This window comes from Pristiophorus japonicus, unplaced genomic scaffold, assembly GCF_044704955.1.
Source record: "Pristiophorus japonicus isolate sPriJap1 unplaced genomic scaffold, sPriJap1.hap1 HAP1_SCAFFOLD_438, whole genome shotgun sequence".
In the NCBI taxonomy this organism is placed as follows: domain Eukaryota; kingdom Metazoa; phylum Chordata; class Chondrichthyes; family Pristiophoridae; genus Pristiophorus; species Pristiophorus japonicus.
This window is the reverse complement of record NW_027254290.1, coordinates 455,453-473,365: the sequence shown is the minus strand read 5'-3', so window position 1 is coordinate 473,365 and position 17,913 is coordinate 455,453. Positions and strand designations below refer to the sequence as shown.

Here is a 17,913-nt window from a genome sequence, read left to right as displayed (position 1 = left end):
GATCAATCGTTTCCATTGACCATGGGGCAGGAGAGAGTTTGACTCCACTTCAGCTTTGCACCAGCTGCAACCATTATGAAGTGAAGTTAACGCAGTTGGTCAAGCTAAGAATTAAAAAAAAAAAATCACTTTTTATCTTTCTAATTTTAGTAAAATGCTGACTCTTGTCAGGGCCTAGAATTATAGAAACACAGCACAGGAGGCCATTCGGCCCATCATGCTTGTGTTGGCTCTTTCAAAGAGCTGTCCCATTAGTCTCACTCCCCTGCTCTTTCCCCAGAGCCCTGTGAATGTCTCCTAGTCAACTATTTATCCAATTCCCTTTTGAAAGTTACTGTTGAATCTGCTTGTTCCAGATCACCATAACTCACTGTGGAAAAATGTTTCCCCTCATTTCCCCCCTGGATTTTTTTGCCAATTATTTTCAGACTTCATTGAGTTTCAATTCCAGGAGAAAATGAACACACTCCTACATTCTCTGAGGCAGAAGAAAACCTATTTTCAAGATTTTGTGTTTAAACAGCAAGAAAGCATCTCTGAAATGACGGTGAATTCTCAGTGGGTTGATGTGGGCTGTGCCTGTACGGGTAGCATGTTATGCATCCCATGCCGGGCTAACAGAACTCTATCCCTGTGCATTTTCAGCAGTGTGGTTGGTGTTTTTAAGCATTGTCATCAATGTTTTCGTGACCTGCGATAGTTTTGCTTCCTTCTTTAACAAACTCTTTTTGTCTTCACGGGAACAGTCGAATCAATCACAGAACCTCATCAACTCTGAATTTTCTACATTGCGCAATGTTTTGGATGAAAAGCAGCGGAACTTGGTCTAAGAACTGAATGAAGAAAAGGATGATATTTTACTCAGAATGGAGACACATCTGTGAGAAATCTGAGACCATTCACTATAAGCTTTCCTTGTATATAAATAACCTGAACTTGTGTATCGAAAGTGCCATTCTGAAGTTTGCAGATGATACAAAACTTGAATAGTGAGCAGGATAGTAGCAGGCTTCAGGAGGACATGGACAGACTGGTGAAATGGGCAGTCACATGGCAGATACAATTTAATATGGATGAGCGTGAAGTGATGCACTTTAGGGGAATAACATGGAGAGGCAATGTAATCTAAATGGTTCTATTTTGAGGGTTGTGCAAGAACAGAAGAAACTGGGTTAAATGTTCACAAATCTGTGAAGGTGGCAGGGCAAGTTGCTCAGACAGTCAAGATTGCTTGTGGGATACTTGGCTTTGTAAATGGGGTCATTGAATTCAATGTAAGGAATTCATGCTAAACCTTTACAAATCACTGGTTAGGCCTCAGCTGAAGTATTGTGCAGAATTCTGGGAACCACACTTGAGGAAGGATGTCAAGGTCTTGGAGAGGGTAAGAAGGGAGTTTATTAGGATGAGAGTAGGAATGAGAGAATTCAGTAAAGTGAAGAGATTGCAGAAGCTGGGATTGTTCTCAAAGGTCAAAGGGACACCTAATCGAGATAATCAAAATTTTGAGAGATTTGATTGAGCAAACCGGGAGAAACTGTTTCTTGCAACCGGACTGGTAGCCAGAGGTCACAGATTTAAAATAAATGGCAAGGGAACTAGAGAGGAAATGTGGAGATATTTTTTCAGATTTTTAGATTTGGAACCTAAGAGGGTGGTGGAAGCAGATTCCATCGGGATGTTCAAAAGGCAATTGGACATGTAGTTGTGGAGAACTCATTTGCAGGGTTATGGGGAAAGGTGTGGTGTGGGAATACATTGGACAGCTCTTTCACAGGATGAACAGCTTTAATCTCCTCTGTCTTTGACATTCAGGCCCACATCGCTTCCCTGCTGTCTACTCTGCTGTGCCTGAATACTTTAAAAAAAAAATTATTCACAGGGTTGTGGAAATGTGGAACTCTTTCCCTCAAAAGACTGTATGCTAGAATCAAACAATTCAATTTTCAAAACTAAGATGGATAGATTTTTGTTCGTTTTTTTTTAAGGGCATCAAGGGATATGAAGTAAAAATGGGTACATGCAGTTGAGGTACAGATCATCCATGATCAAACTGAATGGTGGGACAGGCTCCTCCTGTCCCTGTGCACCATCCTCTGCAGTCAGCCATGTTTATAATATTCCCACAACACTGTAATTCCCGAGTGTTACAGTAGCCTCGTGTTTTGGAATTGCTTATTTCTAATGCATTCAGCATTCACATCTATACAGTTTACTGTAGATGTTCCCATCTTTTGACCCCCAGTTTAACCTTGTTAATGTTACGGTTCTTGTATGTCACCCACCTGCTTTCTAGATTCCACTCTTCAATCAATGTCATGTGGGATCACCTTTCCTCCTGGCCTTCTCCCTTCTATCCAATGTAAATGCTTCTTGCAGCTACTTCAACGTTCCTGACCAGTTCCATTGTTTTTATTTGGTCATCTCTCTCCCATTTTTTGACACAAGAACAATGCCATTTACTTTTCAAAGACCCAGTATTTTAGCAGCAAGTTGACTGGCAGTTAGTCATATTTGTGACTTATTTTACAAACCTCTTTTTTTCACCCAAAACAGAAGTGTGTCAAAGGAAATTGCCTTGATTTTCTCGGCCATCCTTGCATGGGAAGGTTCAAAGTCCTTACAGGATTTCTTACATTGTCATTTAGCCCTTCCTGTTCTTCCAGTACCTTTTGTCATTTATCTTCAATGTGCACAGACCTATCCCTGGGTAACCAACTCATCATCATAACCGCACTCATCATCACCCACCTCCCTACAGCCAGAATCTCCCTGCACCTCACCAACTGCATCTTTATCCTAACCATGTTCTCTGGCATCTGAATTGCTTCTTCCTCTATGACTTGGTCTTCTGCATTCGGAGTTAGTCCTTGATCTAATTGGTTCGACAGTCTCAAGGGGCTGAATGGCCGCCTCCTGTTGCTATGTTCTAATATTAGCACATTGTTGTGTCTTTACAAGCAGTCTTCCTGCTGTTAGTGCATCCTCCTATTATCTTATGTGCTCGGTTTCCTCCAGCACTTATTTCTGTTCCTTGCCACCCCTGTGGATATTGCAAGGATCCCTGTCACAGGTCCCCAGTGACTTGCCCTCAATATTGACCACCAGCCCATCCACTTCACTAAAGTCTGACTCAATTAGTCCAATACTATCCACTCACTGTTGATCATTAGCTTTCCAGATCAGCGAGTTACTCCACACTTTTTACTATTGACTCTCTGGCTCTGTCGTGCTGCAAAGTTGAGCCTTGTTTAGTCTGTTTGAGCACTGCCATCAGTCTGCTATGCATTAACATTTGTGTTTCTGCCTTATTTCAGGAGAGTGTGCCCGAGGAGCGATAGCAGGAGAAAATGGTAAGAAAACACATTTAAAAGCTCTATCTGAATGCACGCAGCATTCATAACAAATTAGATGAGCTGTTAGCATTAATAGTTACAAATGGGTGTGATCTGGTAGCCATAACAGAGGCGTGGTTGCAAGGTAACCTGGACTGGGAATTAAACATTCAGGAGTATTTGACAATCCAGAAGGATAGACAGAAAGGAAAAGGAGGTGGGGTAGCTCTGTTGATAAAGGATGGAATCACTGAAACAGTGAGAAACTATATTGGCTCAAAAGATCAGGATGTTGATACAGTTTGGGTGGAGATAAGGAATATCCAGGGGGAAAAGTCACTGGTGAGTGTAGTCGACAGGCCCCCTAACAGTAGCAACTCTGTTGGTTGGAGTATAAACCAAGAATTAGTGGGGGCTTGTAAAAAGAGAACAGCAATAATCATGGGTAATTTTAACCCCCATATTGATTAGACAAATCAAATCGGTCAGGGTAGCCTTGAGGAAGAATTCATAAAGTGCATAAGGGATGGGTTCCTTGCTCAGTGTGTAATGGAACCAACCAGGGTGCAGGCTATGTTAGATCTGGTCCTGTGTAATGAGACAGGATTAATAAACAATCTCCTAGTAAAGGATCCCCTTGGAATGAGTGATCATAGCATGGTTCAATTTCAAATTCAGATGGAGGGCGAGAAAGTTGGATCTCTAACCAGAGTACGAAGCTTAAATAAAGGAGACTACAAAAGTATGAGAGCAGAGTTGGCTAAAGTGGGCTGGGAAAATAGATTAAAATGTAGGATGGTTGATGAACAGTGGTGTACATTTAAGGAGATATTTCATAACTCTGAAGAAAAATATATTCCAGTGAGGAGGAAAGGGTGTAAAAGAAAAGATATCCATGGCTAACTAAAGAAATAAAGGACGGTATCCAATTTTAAAAACAAAGGCATACAAAGTGGCCCAAAATAATGGGAGGACAGATGATTGGGAAGCTTTTAAAAGCCAGCAAAGAACAACTCAAAAAATGATTTAAGAAAGGGGAGATAGACTATGAAAGTAAACTAGCGCAAAATATAAAAACAGATAGCAAGAGTTTCTACAGATATATAAAAAGGAAAAGAGTGGCTAAAGTAAATGTTGGTCCCTTCGAGGATGAGACTGGGGAATTAGTGATGGGGAACATGGAGATGGCAGAAACTCCTGCAAAACAGATGCACCGCTTTGGGTACTGTCATTGGAGATGACTCATCAGGGGAGAGCAGCAGCAGCCAAGCTCATGGCACCGTGGGTGGCTGTGCTGCACAGGAGGGCAGGAAAAAGAGTGGGAGAGCTATAGTGATAGGGGATTCTATTGTAAGGGGAATAGATAAACATTTCTGCGGCCACAACCGAGACTCCAGGATGATACGTTGCCTTTCTGGTGCAAGGGTCAAGGATGTCTCTGAGCGGGTGCAGGATGTTTTGAAGAGGGAGGGTGAACAGCCATTTGTCGTGGTGCATATAGGTACCAACAATATAGGTTTAAAAAAACAGGATGAGGTCCTACAAGACGAATTTAGGGAGCTAGGAGCTAAATTTAAAAAGTAGGACCTCAAAAGTAGTAATATCAGGATTGCTACCAGTGCCACGTGCTAGTCATAGTAGGAATCGCAGAATAGCTCAGATGAATATGTGGCTTGAGGAGTGGTGCAAAAGGGAGGGATTCAAATTCGTGTCATTGGAACCGGATCTAGGGGAGGTGGGACCAGTACAAACCGGATGGTCTGCACCTGGGCAGGACTGGAACCAATGTCCTCGGGGGAGTGTTTGCTAGTGCTGTTGGGGAGGGGTTAAACTAATATGGCAGGGATATGGGAACCTATGTAGGGAGAGAGAGGGAAATAGAATGGGGACAGAAGCAAAAGATGGAAAGAAGAAAAGTAAAAGTGGAGGGCAGAGAAACCAAAAGCAAAAAGGGCAAAATTACAGCAAAATTCTAAAGGGGCAAAGTGTGTTAGAAAGACAAGCCTGAAGGTCTGTCCCTCAATGTGAGGAGTATTTGGAATAAGGTGGATGAATTAACTGTGCAGATAGCAATTAACGGATATGATGTAATTGGCATCACAGAGACATGGCTCCAGGGTGACCAAGGCTGGGAACTCAACATCCAGGGGTATTCAACATTTAGGAAGGATAGACAGAAAGGAAAAGGAGGTGGGGTGGCATTGCTGGTTAAAGAGAAAATTAATGCAACAGTAAGGAAGGACATTAGCTTGGATGATGTGGAATCAGTTTGGGTGGAGCTAAGGAATACCAAAGGGCAGAAAACACGAGTGGGAGTTGTGTACAGACCACCAAACATTGGTAGTGAGGTTGGGGACAGCATTAAACAAGAAATAATGGATGTGTGCAATAAAGATACAGTAGTTATCATGGGCGACTTTAATCTACATATTGATTGGGCTAACCAAACTGGTAGCAATGTGGTGGAGGAGGATTTCCTGGAGTGTATTAGGGATGGTTTTCTAGACCAATATGTCGAGGAACCAATTAGAGGGCTGGCCATCCTAGACTGGGTGATGTGTAATGAGAAAGGACTAATTAGCAATCTTGTTGTACGAGGCCCCTTGGGGAAGAGTGACCATAATATGGTAGAATTCTTTAAGATGGAGAGTGACGCAGTTAATTCAGAGACTAGTATCCTGAACTTAAGGAAAAGTAACTTCGATGGTATGAGACGCGAATTGGCTAGAATAGACTGGTGAGTGATACTTAAAGGGTTGACGGTGGATAGGGAATGGCAAACATTTAAAGATCACATGAATGAACTTCCTGTCTGGAATAAAAATAAAACAGGAAAGGTGGCTCAACTGTGGCTAACAAGGGAAATTAAGGATGGTGTTAAATCCAAGGAAGAGGCATATAAATTGGCCAGAAAAAGCAGCAAACCTGAGGACTGGGAGAATTTTGGAATATAGCAGAGGAGGACAAAGGGTTTAATTAGGAGGGGGGAAATAGAGTATAAGATCATAATAATTAGGAACAGGAGTAGGCCATCTAGCCCCTCGAGCCTGCTCCGCCATTCAATAAGATCATGGCTGATCTGGCCATGGACTCGGCTCCACTTACCCGCCCTCTCCCCGTAACCCTTAATTCCCTTATTGGTTAAAAATCTATCTATCTGTGTGAGAAGAAGCTTGCAGGGAACATAAAAACTGACTGCAAAAGCTTCTATAGATATGTGAAAAGAAAAAGATTAGTGAAAACACGTAGGTCCCTTGCAGTCAGATTCAGGTGAAATTATAATGGGGAGCAAAGAAATGGCGGACCAGTTAAACAAATAGTTTTGTTCTGTTTTCATGAAGGAAGACGCAAATAACCTTCCAGAAATGCTTGGGGACCGAGGGTCTAGTGAGAAGAAGGAACTGAAGGAAATCCTTATTAGGCAGGAAATTGATGGGATTGAAGGCCGATAAATCCCTGGGGCCTGATAATCTGCATCTCAGAGTACTTAAGGAAGTAGCCCTAGAAATAGTGGATGCAGTGGTGATCATTTTCCAACAGTCTATCGACTCTGGATGGGTTTCTATGGACTGGAGGGTAGCTGATGTAGCACCACATTTTAAGAAAGGAGGGAGAGAGAAAACAGGTAATTATAGACCGGTTAGTCTGACATCAGTAGTGGGGAAAATGTTGGAATCAATTATTAAAGATGAAATAGCAGCACAATTGGAAAGCGGTGACAGGATCGGTCCAAGTCAGCATGGATTTATGAAAGGGAAATTCTGCTTGACAAATCTTCTTGAATTTTTGAGGATGTAACTGGTAGAATGGACATGGGAGAACCAGTGGATGTGATGTATTTGGACTTTCAAAAGGCTTTTGACAAGGTCCCACACACGAGATTGTTGTGCAAAATTAAAGCACATGGTATTGGGGGTAATGTACTGACGTGGATAGAGAACTGGTTGGCAGACAGGAAGCAGAGAGTCAGGATAAACGGGTCCTTTTCAGAATGTCAGACAGTGACTAGTGGGGTACTGCAGGGCTCAATGCTGGGACCCCAGCTATTTACAATATACATTAATGATTTTGATGAGGGAATTGAGTATAATATCTCCAAGTTTGCAGATGACACTAAGCTGGGTGGCAGTGTGAGCTGTGAGGAAGATGCTAAAAGGCTGCAGTGTGACTTGGACAGATTAGGTGAGTGGGTAAACGCATGGCAGATGCAGTATAATGTGGATAAATGTGAGGTTATCCATTTTGGTGGCAAAAACACGAAGGCAGAATATTATCTGAATGGCAGCTGATTAGGAAAAGCGAAGGTGCAGTGAGACCTGGGTGTCATGGTACATCAGTCATTTGAAAGTTGGCATGCAGGTCCAGCAGGTGGTGAAGAAGGCAAATGGTATGTTGGCCTTCATAGCTAGGAGATTTGACTATAGGAGCTTGGAGGTCTTACTGCAGTTGTACAGGGCCTTAGTGAGGCCTCACCTGGAACATTGTGTTCAGTTTTAGTCTCCTAATCTGAGGAAGGATGTTCTTGCTATTGAGGGAGTGCAGCGAAGGTTCACCAGACTGACTCCTGGGATGGCAGGATTGACCTATAAGGAGAGACTGGATCGACTGGGTTTGTATTCACTGGAGTTTAGAAGAATGAGAGGGGATCTCATAGAAACATATAAAATACTGACGGAACTGGACAGGTTAGATGCATGAAACAATGTTCCCGAAGTTGGTGAAGTCCAGAACTGGGGACACAGCCTAAAGATAAGGCGTAAGCCATTTTGCACCAAGATGAAGAGAATTCCCTACCACAGAGTTGTTGATGCCAGTTAATTGGTTATATTCAAGAGGGGAGTCAGATATTGCCCTTACGGCTCAAGGGCTCAAGGGATCAAGGGGTATGGAGAGAAAGCAGGAAAGGGGTACTGAGGTGAATGATCAGCCATGATCTTATTAAATGGTAGTGCAGGCTCGAATGGCCAACTCCTCCACCTATTTTCTATGTTTCTATTTTTCAATCTTACAAAGGCTTTTGACACTGTCAACCATGAGGGCTTATGAAGTGTCCTCCTCTGTTTTGGATGCCCCCAAAAGTTTGTCAACATCCTTCACCTGCTCCACGACGACATGCAGGCCGTGATCCTTACCAGCAGTTCCATGACAGACCCAATCCACATCCGGACCAGGGTCAAACAGGGCTGCGTAATCGCTCCAACCCTCTTCTCAATCTTCCTCGCTGCCATGCTCCACCTCAGTCAACAAGCTCCCCACTGGAGTGGAACTAAATTACAGAACCAGTGGGAAGCTGTTTAACCTACGCCGCCTCCAGGCCAGGTCCAAGATCACCAACCTCTGTCATTGTGCTGCAGTACGCGGACGACGCCTGCGTCTGCGCACATTGAGGCTGAACTCCAGGATATAGTCACCGAGGCATATGAAAGCATGGGCCTTATGCTTATCATCCATAAGACAAAGGTCCTCCAACAGCCTGTCCTCGCTGCACAGCACTGCCCCCCCCAGTCATCAAGATTCACGACGCGGACCTCGACAACATGGGCAACTTCCCATACCTTGGGAGCCTTTTATCAACAAAGGCAGACACGATGAGGCGATTCAATATCTCCTCCAGTGCAGCCTTTGGCCACCTGAGGAAGAGTGTTCGAAGACCAGGCCCTCAAATCTACTACCAAGCTCGTGGTCTACAGGGCTGTAGTAATACCTGCCCTGCTATATGGGTCAGAGGCATGGACGATGTACAGAAGACACCAAGTCGCTGGAGATGTATCACCAACGATGTTGCTGCAAGACCCTGCAAATCCCCTGGGAGGACAGGTGCACCAACATCAATGCCCCTGCCCAGGCTAACATCCCCAACATTGTGTGTGGTCAGTGCTTCAATCAGCTTCACTGGGCAGGCCACATAGTTCTCATGCCAGACAAGAGACTCCCTAAGCAATTGTTCTATGCGGAGCAACTTCACGGCAAACGAGCCAAAGGTTGGCAGCGGAAACGTTACAAGGACACCCTCAAAGCCTCCCTGGTAAAGTGCGACATCACCACTGACACCTGGGAGTCTCTGGCCGAAGACCGCCCTAGTTGGAGAAAGTGCATCCGGGAGGGCGTTGAGCTCTTCGAATCTCAACGGCGCGAGCGTGAAGAGGTCAGGCACAGGCAGCGGAAGGAGCATGCGGCAAATCAGTGCCACCCACCCCCCCTTCCCCTGACTAATGTCTGTCCCACCTGTGACAGAATCTGTGGCTCTTGTATTGGACTGTTTAGCCACCAAAGGACTTGCTTTAGGAGTGGCAGCAAGTCTTCCTCGATTCTGAGGGACTGCCCATGATGATCACTGCTTTATCGTTTTTCTTTTGTCGTCTCTTTGCTGGATTCTAAAAATTTCCCAATCCTCTGGCCTTCCACTGTCCTTTGCAACATTGTATGCCTTTTTTTCAAATTTGATACCATCCTTTACTTCCTTAGTTAGCCAGGAATTATTCATCCTTCTCTTAGCATCTTTAGTTCTAACTTGAATAAATCTTTGAGAGTTAAGAAATATCTCCTTAAATGTTTGCCACTGCGTTTCTACAGTCTTACCCTTTAACATATTTTCCCAGTCCACTTGGTGTCAGTCACAAGGGTTGGTTTATGTCACATGGGAGAAGCTTGGTGTCAGACTGTGGGGTTGGTTCAACCTCCTTTAACCTGACCAAGGCCTTTGACACTCAACCGTGAGGGAATATAGAATGTACTCTTCAAATTTGGCTGTCCTCCAAAAATTTGTCACCATCCTCCGTTTACTTCATGATAACATGCAAGCTGTGATCCTGACCAATGGATCCACCACAGACCCAATTCATGTATGAACTGGGGTGAAGCAAGGCTGTGTCATTGCACCGACACTCTTCTCGATCTTCCTTGCTGCAAAGCTACCTCTCGCCATCAATAAGCTTCCCGCTGGAGTGGAGATAATCTGTAGAACAAACGGGAAACTGTTCAACTTCCATTGCCTTCAGACCAGATCCAAGGTCGTGCCATCCTCTGTCCTCGAATTACAATATGCGGATGATGCTTGCGTCTGCATTCACTCAGGACAAACTCCAAATCATCGTCAACATGTTCACCGTAGCGTCTGAGAGCATAGGCCTTACACGAAACATCCGTGAAACAAAGGTGCTCTATCAACCTGACCTCTGTCACCCCTCCTCCCCCCGATTGTCAAAATCCATGATGAGGCCTTGGACAACATGGACAATTTTTCATACCTCAGGAGCCTACTGTCAACAGGGGCAGATTTTGATGAGGTCCAACCACCACCTTCAGTGTGCCAGCGCAGCCTTTGGTCGCCTAAGGAATAGTGTTTGAAGACCTGAACCTTAAACCAGCACAAAGCTCATGGTCTACAGAGCAGCAGTGATACCTGCTGTCAGACATGCTTCTCAGACATGGATTATGTACAGCAGGCACTCAAAGCAGTGGAGAAGTACCATCACCGCTGCCTCCGGAAGATCCTGCAAATCCATTGGCAGGATAGGCGCACCAATGTCTGTTCTTGCTCAGGCCAACATCCTCAGCATTGACCACGCTCTATCAGCTACGAAGGATGGGCCATATTGTCCATGCCTGATAAGTGACTCCCAAAGCAAGCGCTCTACTCGGAGCTTTGACACGGCAAGCGAGCCCCAGGGGGGCAGAGGAAACGCTTCAAGGACACCCTCAAGGCCTCCTTGAACAAGTTCAACATCCCCACCGACACCTGGGAATCCCTAGCGCAAGATCGCTGAAAATGGAAGAGAATAATCTGGGGACGTCGAACACTTCACGTCTCTTCACCTGGAGCAAGCGTATACGATGGAAGGAGCAAACGACAACCCAAGCATTTCAACAAGTCGGCACGTCAACCACCGTCTGTCCAACCTGCGTCAGACTGTAGCTCCCGCATTGGACTTAACAGACATCTGAGACCTCATTTTTAATGTGGAAGCAAGTCATCCTCAACTCCGAGGGACTGCCTTTTATGATGATGGTTGGTTTATATCAGACAGGAGGAGATTGGTGTCATGGAATCAGGCTAAATGGCCTGTGTTGTAAACTGCTTATCATGTCTGTACGGCCGAAAAAGAGCTATCCAGCCTAATCCCACTTTCCAGCTCTTGGTCCGTAGCCCTGGAGGTTACGGCACTTCAATGCATACCCAAGTACTTTGGTGAATGCAGTGAGGCTTTCTGCCTCTACTACTCTTTCAGGCAGTAAGTTCCAGACTCGCTCCTCCCTCTGGAGGTTATGCTAGGACTGTGTAAAACACTAGTTAGTCCACAGGCTGAGTACTCGCACAGTTCTGGTCACCACATTACAGGAACGATGTCATTGCACTGGAGAGGGTACAGAGGAGATTTACGAGGATGTTACCTGGACTGAAGAATTTGTGCTATGAAGAAAGTTTGAATGGGCTGGTGTTGTTTCCTTTGGAATAGAGGAGGCTGAGGGTAGACTTGATTCTGTACAGAATTATGAGGGTCCCAGATGGAGTGTATAGGAAGGAAATACGAACATAAGACAAACAAATAAGAGCAGGAATAAGCCATCTGGCTCCTCGAGCCTGCTCCACCATTCAATAAGATCATGGCTAATCTGATCTTGGCCTCCACTCCACTTCCCTGCTCTCTCGCCATAAACCGTTGACACCCTTATTATTCAAAAATCTGTCTATCTCCACCTTGAATATATTCAATGACACAGCCTCCACAGATGTCTGGGGTAGAGAATTCCAAAGATTCACGACTCCCTGAGTGAAATTCATTCTTCTTTCCGTTTTAAGTAGGCGACCCCTTATTCTGAAACTATGCCTAGTTCTAGATATCCCCCATGAGGGGAAACATCCTCTCTGCATCAACCCTATCAAGCCCACTCAGCATCTTATACGTTTCAATAAGATCACCCCTCATTCTTCTAAACTCAAGAGTATAGGCTCAACCGGTTTATGGCAAGAGGCCAGGGAAGTGGAGTTGAGGCATATCTTCATATGACAACCCCCTTCATCTCAGGAATCAACCTCGTGAACCTTCTGAACTGCCTCGTGAACCTTCTCTGAACTGACCCATTTCCTTTCGCAGAGGTCAATAACCAGGGGGCACAGATTGAAAGTAATTGGTAGAAGCTTTAGAGGGGAGTTGAGGAGAAACTTTTCACACAGGGTGGTGGGGCTCTGGAACTCACAGCCTGAAAGGGTGGTAGATGCAGAAAACCTCAACATTTGAAACATACTTAGATATGCACTGGAAGTGTCATAACCTAAAGGCTGTGGAGCAAGAGCTGCAAAGTGGGATTAGGCTGGATAGCTCTTTCTCGACTGGAACAAAAACAGTGAGCAGAATGGCCTCCTTTTGTGCCGTAAATTTCTATGATTCTGTGGTAGTTGGTATCTCTGACTATTGCTGCCTAATTCTCAAATGTTCCTACATATTTGTTTTTCAATCGCCCTCTGACTGTTTATAGTACACTCCCAACATTGTGATTGCCCCTCTTTTGTTCATCAGTTCAACACATATGGCCTCATTTGATGATCCTTCTAACATATGCCTCCTCACTGCTGTGACAACACCTCAGCTTATCTGCCTTATTCCCTAGACTCTCTTGCCTTGAAGTATATAACCATTAAGCGCTGCCAAACTCCTTTGTTGATTTTCTAGCCTTTGTTTCCTCTGCCTTCCAACTCACTGACAAATTCTTTGCTCCTCTACCTTCTGCATCTACACTCAGGTTCTCATCCTCCTACCAAGCAAGCTTAAACCCTCCCCAACTGCATTAGCAAACCCCCAGGGAGGATAATGGTACCAGCCTTGTTGAGATGTGACCTTATCCGGCTTGTACAGTCCCCACCCCCTCAGGAATCTGGCTGTTCACGCTCGCCCCTCAGAATGCCCTGCAGCCTCTCAATGACATCCCTGACTCTGGCACCAGGAAGACAACCTACTGTCCTGGAATTATGACAGCGGCCGCAGAAAGGCCGGTCTGTCCCCGTACTATTGAAACCCCTTTCAATATTGACTTCCTGACCTTGCACTTCCCCCGCTCTCCCCTCCCCCGTACAGTTGAGCCACCCATGATGCCTTGGACTTGGCTGTACTTCCTGAGGAACCACCAGTATGAGAGTGAGATGCACTCGAGATCTCCTGCACTACCTGCCTGGTCCTCCATGTCTGTTTGATCGTCACCCATTCTCTCTGCCTGCACACTCTTTTATGCTGCGAGGTGACGACCTCCTGAAACGCGCTATCCAGGTAGCTCTCAGTCTCGCGGATGTAGTGACACTCGCTGCTGCTCAAGCTGCGAAACCCGGAGCTCGAGCTCCTCCAGATGACGATGCTTGTTGCGCACATGGTTGACCAGAACATGAGAAGCATGGTTGCTCCACGACAGGGTTTCATCTGTTTAATCAGCAACAACTGCACTGTGTTATTTCCTGAAATAATACCCGCTGTCCGGCCTGAATGAACCCATTTCACTACCAAATGCTGCAATGTTTGCTCCACCCCACAGGGTTCCTTCTGTTTAAAGCTACAACAGAGAAGTCCAGTATCCTCCTGTAGTTTGAGAGAAACCAGCTTTAACCAATGAGGAAAATCTGGGCCCAGCCCCATCCCTCATACACTCCGATTTGTTGGAGGACCAACCGCCTGCCTGGTCCTCCAGTCCCGCCCTCGCTCTCCCTATTGGTCGGGTGCTGCCGTCAATCAGCCTGGCAGTGTGAGCTGAGCATGCGCGTTGGGTGAGACCTGGGCGGAGGGAGCGGGTTAATAAACCCCAGGGGGATGCGGGCTTCATGCACACACAGTGCAGGCCCAAGAGACAATGCTCTATACCATCCGCTTCACACAGACCCAAGTTCTGCCCCAGGCCCCGTGTTTTCCCCCCGGTTCCAGGCCCGGTCAGTGAGCGCCCAGGGGAGGGGGCTCAGCGGCCGCCATCTTGGTCAGGGCTGGGGTGGAGCAGGCTCAGCGGCCGCCATCTTGGTTAGGGCTGGGGGAGCGGGCTCAGTGGACACCATCTTGGTCAGCGCAGGTCTCGCTGCGCATGCGATGCCCTTTGAGCAGGAACAAAGGGTGGGCGGGGCTTCAGGGTGTCTCAGTTTGATTGGACACATGTTTGTGCCCAGGTCATTGGCCTTTGAAAGGAAACCTTGTTGTGCTGATTGTTGTCTGGTCACCTTATTGGGCTAGCCTGGCCTCACCCTATTGGGCCAGCACAGAAAACCCAGTGTGCAGCAGAGAAAATCAGCAGCTCATTGGTTTTATTCGCACTCTGTGCACATCGGATGCAGAACTGAACCCAACCTTGTAAGCTGAGAATGCAGCATCACAGTCACACTGAGAGGCTGTTCACCTGCTCTCAATGGGGGAAAGGATTCACTCAATCATCTCACCTGCTGCGACACCAGCGAGTTCTCAAGTGACTGCAGCGGTTTGATTCTACTGTTACTCGCATCCTGACTGAATCGTGTTTGTCCTGTCAGTTGGGGTTTGTTTCTGCTGATGTTAGTAAACCTATAATTGGGCTGGAGTTTAATATTTTGATATTTCAAATAACAGTGTGTTGATAATTGATGTCTCCAAGATAAGATGAGCGAATTGATATCCTGTTACCGACTGCACCATTTTGTGCATTTTCTCCTTTCTAACTCGATTATTTCAGTTCTCATATCTTCAATTACTCTCGGGGACAAGTAGCTGCTCTCCATACCTTCCAGAGTGCCTCTCCTTGCCTTGGTATCGAGGTAACCTGCCCCGGATCACTCAAAACAAAACCCAGTCTGTTAATCACTTTCAGATACTGGACTTGGCGTTCCGCACAGCATCTCTCTCACCTTCGATGTGTGAATGGAGCATCATGCCTGCAAACTTGGGTTCAATTTAAATTTGAATCCGCTCAGCAAACAATATTTTTTAAAATATATACAAGTAAACCAATCACGTCAAATATTTGGCAAAGATTGAGTCAACAAGATGAATAAGTAAACACATCATGGCCCAATAAACCAGCTCTATATTCACAGAAGAAAGTCTGTTATCTAACGCCTTGAATATCAGTTGGTGAGATGAGCGACTCAATCTCTTTCCACGTGCAACAGCGTCCGTTCCTACTGTCCCCACATTTACAGTGTTGAGTCAGGTGGGTGCACGAGTCTCACAGGCTGAACAATTGGTTGAAGGTGCATCCATACACACGTGTCCTGTTTCTCCTCGCTATGATCGGTGTTTTTACAAAGGCGGCTGATAAGGTGATCCTGATCAATCCGGGGAATCTGTCAAATCATGACGCGATGTTTGGATTGAGTTTCCCAGCTGCCGATCCTCTCCTCCTAATACCCTGCAAATAAATGGTGGTCACAAAAGTTGTTACAGGATAGAAATTCAGAACAGACAATTGTAGATTCTATAGAACATTATTTCCCCCCCTCTCCCTCCCACAATGTAAATTCCTATTCTAGACACACTTCCTCCATCCTCACTGTCTAAAATCAACATTTATTTAATCGTCTGAGATTTTTCATCTCAAAGTGTTGAATCTGGCGCGGTGCAATTCCACAGACATTAGTTAACCTCTAGTGCCTCACCGTCAGTTGACTCAGTGAGTGCCAGCAGGATTCCCACTGTGGTAGGTATCACCGCCTCAAATCTTGTCCTCAAATGACATCCACACACTTCCCAGTTGAGTTCACTGGATAGGTATGAAGAACAATGGCACTGGCTGATTTTTGCTCTTATTTAGCCCAGTAGTGCTGATGCCAATTATAGCCATGAACTGCTTGCTGCCTTGGCTGAGATTAACTAATAGCTCAGATCAAGGATCGAACTTGGGACCTTCGCAGTTCGTACTGCAAAGTGTTCTAAAATTTGGGAGGTTGAGGGAGGGTTAGAACAGAATATTTTGAAATAAATTTTACTCCATCTTTAACTGAAACCTTCATCACTGGAACATCGAAAACATTTTAGAAAGGCTCAAGTCACTGAAATAGACAGCTTTACAATCACTGTACAGTACAGAAGGGAGCGACTGTTAATGGGAGCTCGGTTGGTGAAGTCCTCCGACACCCCAAGATAAACTGGACTGTCCCTTTAACTACAAATAGGCAGAGAAGGGGGAGTCTCTGCCCCATTCCCCCAGGCTGTGGGAGGAGGAACAGCGTGCAGTCTCTTTTTATATCCTGACCCAGCAAGCACCGTCGATGGGCTGCCGCAGGGTCCTAAAGTCCACAAAGTTTATCACTTCGGGTGCAGCAGAACAACTGAAAAGAGCACACGATGTCTTTGCTTGCTATATTGTGTGTGTGTAAACAAAACACATCATAATGTTTGCTAGTCAATTCCACCGCGATAAATTATTAGCTTCAGCAATTCTTTTCCAGCATTTTATTTCCTTTTATGTAAAATGTAATTGCAGAGTGTTTAAAACCTGCAACATTTATTGATAACCCACTGTCTTGTATGCTCTTGTTTAGAAAGTGATGTTACACTGACCATTCCGTTACCAAGGTGACCATGTCTGTCCGCAGTATTCAGTGGGAAAGGGGATTAAATCACATCGAGAATAATGAGCAGCCCCCCCACCAGTCTCTGAGCTTTATTGTCCAGTGATCACCTCACCATCACACACAAGTTCCTGAGATTTACCTCCGGTGTGTTATCATTGGTGCCAGTGATGGTAACAGTGAAGCTGTACCTATACCTGCCGTGAGGTTAATAAATCTCTCATTCTCTCACTGTTATGTCCTGCGGTTGGAAAGGAATGAAACACTTGCAATTCTCCAGTGAAATTTGCTCTATTTCTGTCTCCAGTCTTCTGTTTTCTGACTGTTACTTTCACTGTTTCCTCCCCAACCATTTCCAATATTTGTGGACATTGTTTAGTGCCGCAATAACTAACACATGGTCAAGGTTCAATAAACAGAGACAGGGTCCAGTGTAATATGTACAGAGACAGGGTCCAGTGTAATATGTACAGAGACAGGGTCCGGTGTAATATGTACAGAGACAGGGTCCGGTGTAATATGTACAGAGACAGGATCCGGTGTAATATGTACAGAGACAGGATATGGTGTAATATGTACAGAGACAGGATCTAGGGTAATATGTACAGAGACAGGATCTAGGGTAATATGTACAGAGACAGGATCTAGGGTAATATGTACAGAGACAGGGTCTTGGGTAATATGTACAGAGACAGGATTAGTGTCTAGTATAATATAAACAGAGACAGGGTATAGTGCATTAATAACGGAGACAGGGTCTAGTGTAATATAAACAGACAGGGTATAGTGCATTAATAACGGAGACCGGCTCTAGTGTAATATAAACAGACAGGGTATAGTGCATTAATAACGGAGACCGGGTCTAGTGTAATATAAACAGAGACCGGGTCTGGCGTAATATGAACGGAGACCGGGAGGTCTGGCGTAACGTGAACGGAGACGAGGTCTGGCGTAACGTGAATGGAGACGGGGTCTGGCGTAATATAAACAGAGACAGAGACAGTGTCTAGGGTAATATGAACAGAGACAGTGTCTAGGGTAATATGAACAGAGACAGAGACAGTGTCT

At 45.4% G+C, this 17,913-nt stretch overlaps 1 long non-coding RNA gene across 5 annotated transcripts in view; it reads left to right on the top strand.

Moving 5' to 3' along the window:
• Positions 1 to 17,913, top strand: part of LOC139251746 (uncharacterized) — a 113,476-nt gene that overhangs the window by 64,483 nt on the left and 31,080 nt on the right. For all 5 annotated transcript variants that reach the window (XR_011591418.1, XR_011591422.1, XR_011591421.1 and 2 more), the window contains 2 exons: positions 747 to 880; positions 3,318 to 3,353. This is a non-coding gene — a long non-coding RNA (uncharacterized lncRNA). The remainder of the gene's footprint in view (positions 1 to 746; positions 881 to 3,317; positions 3,354 to 17,913) is intronic.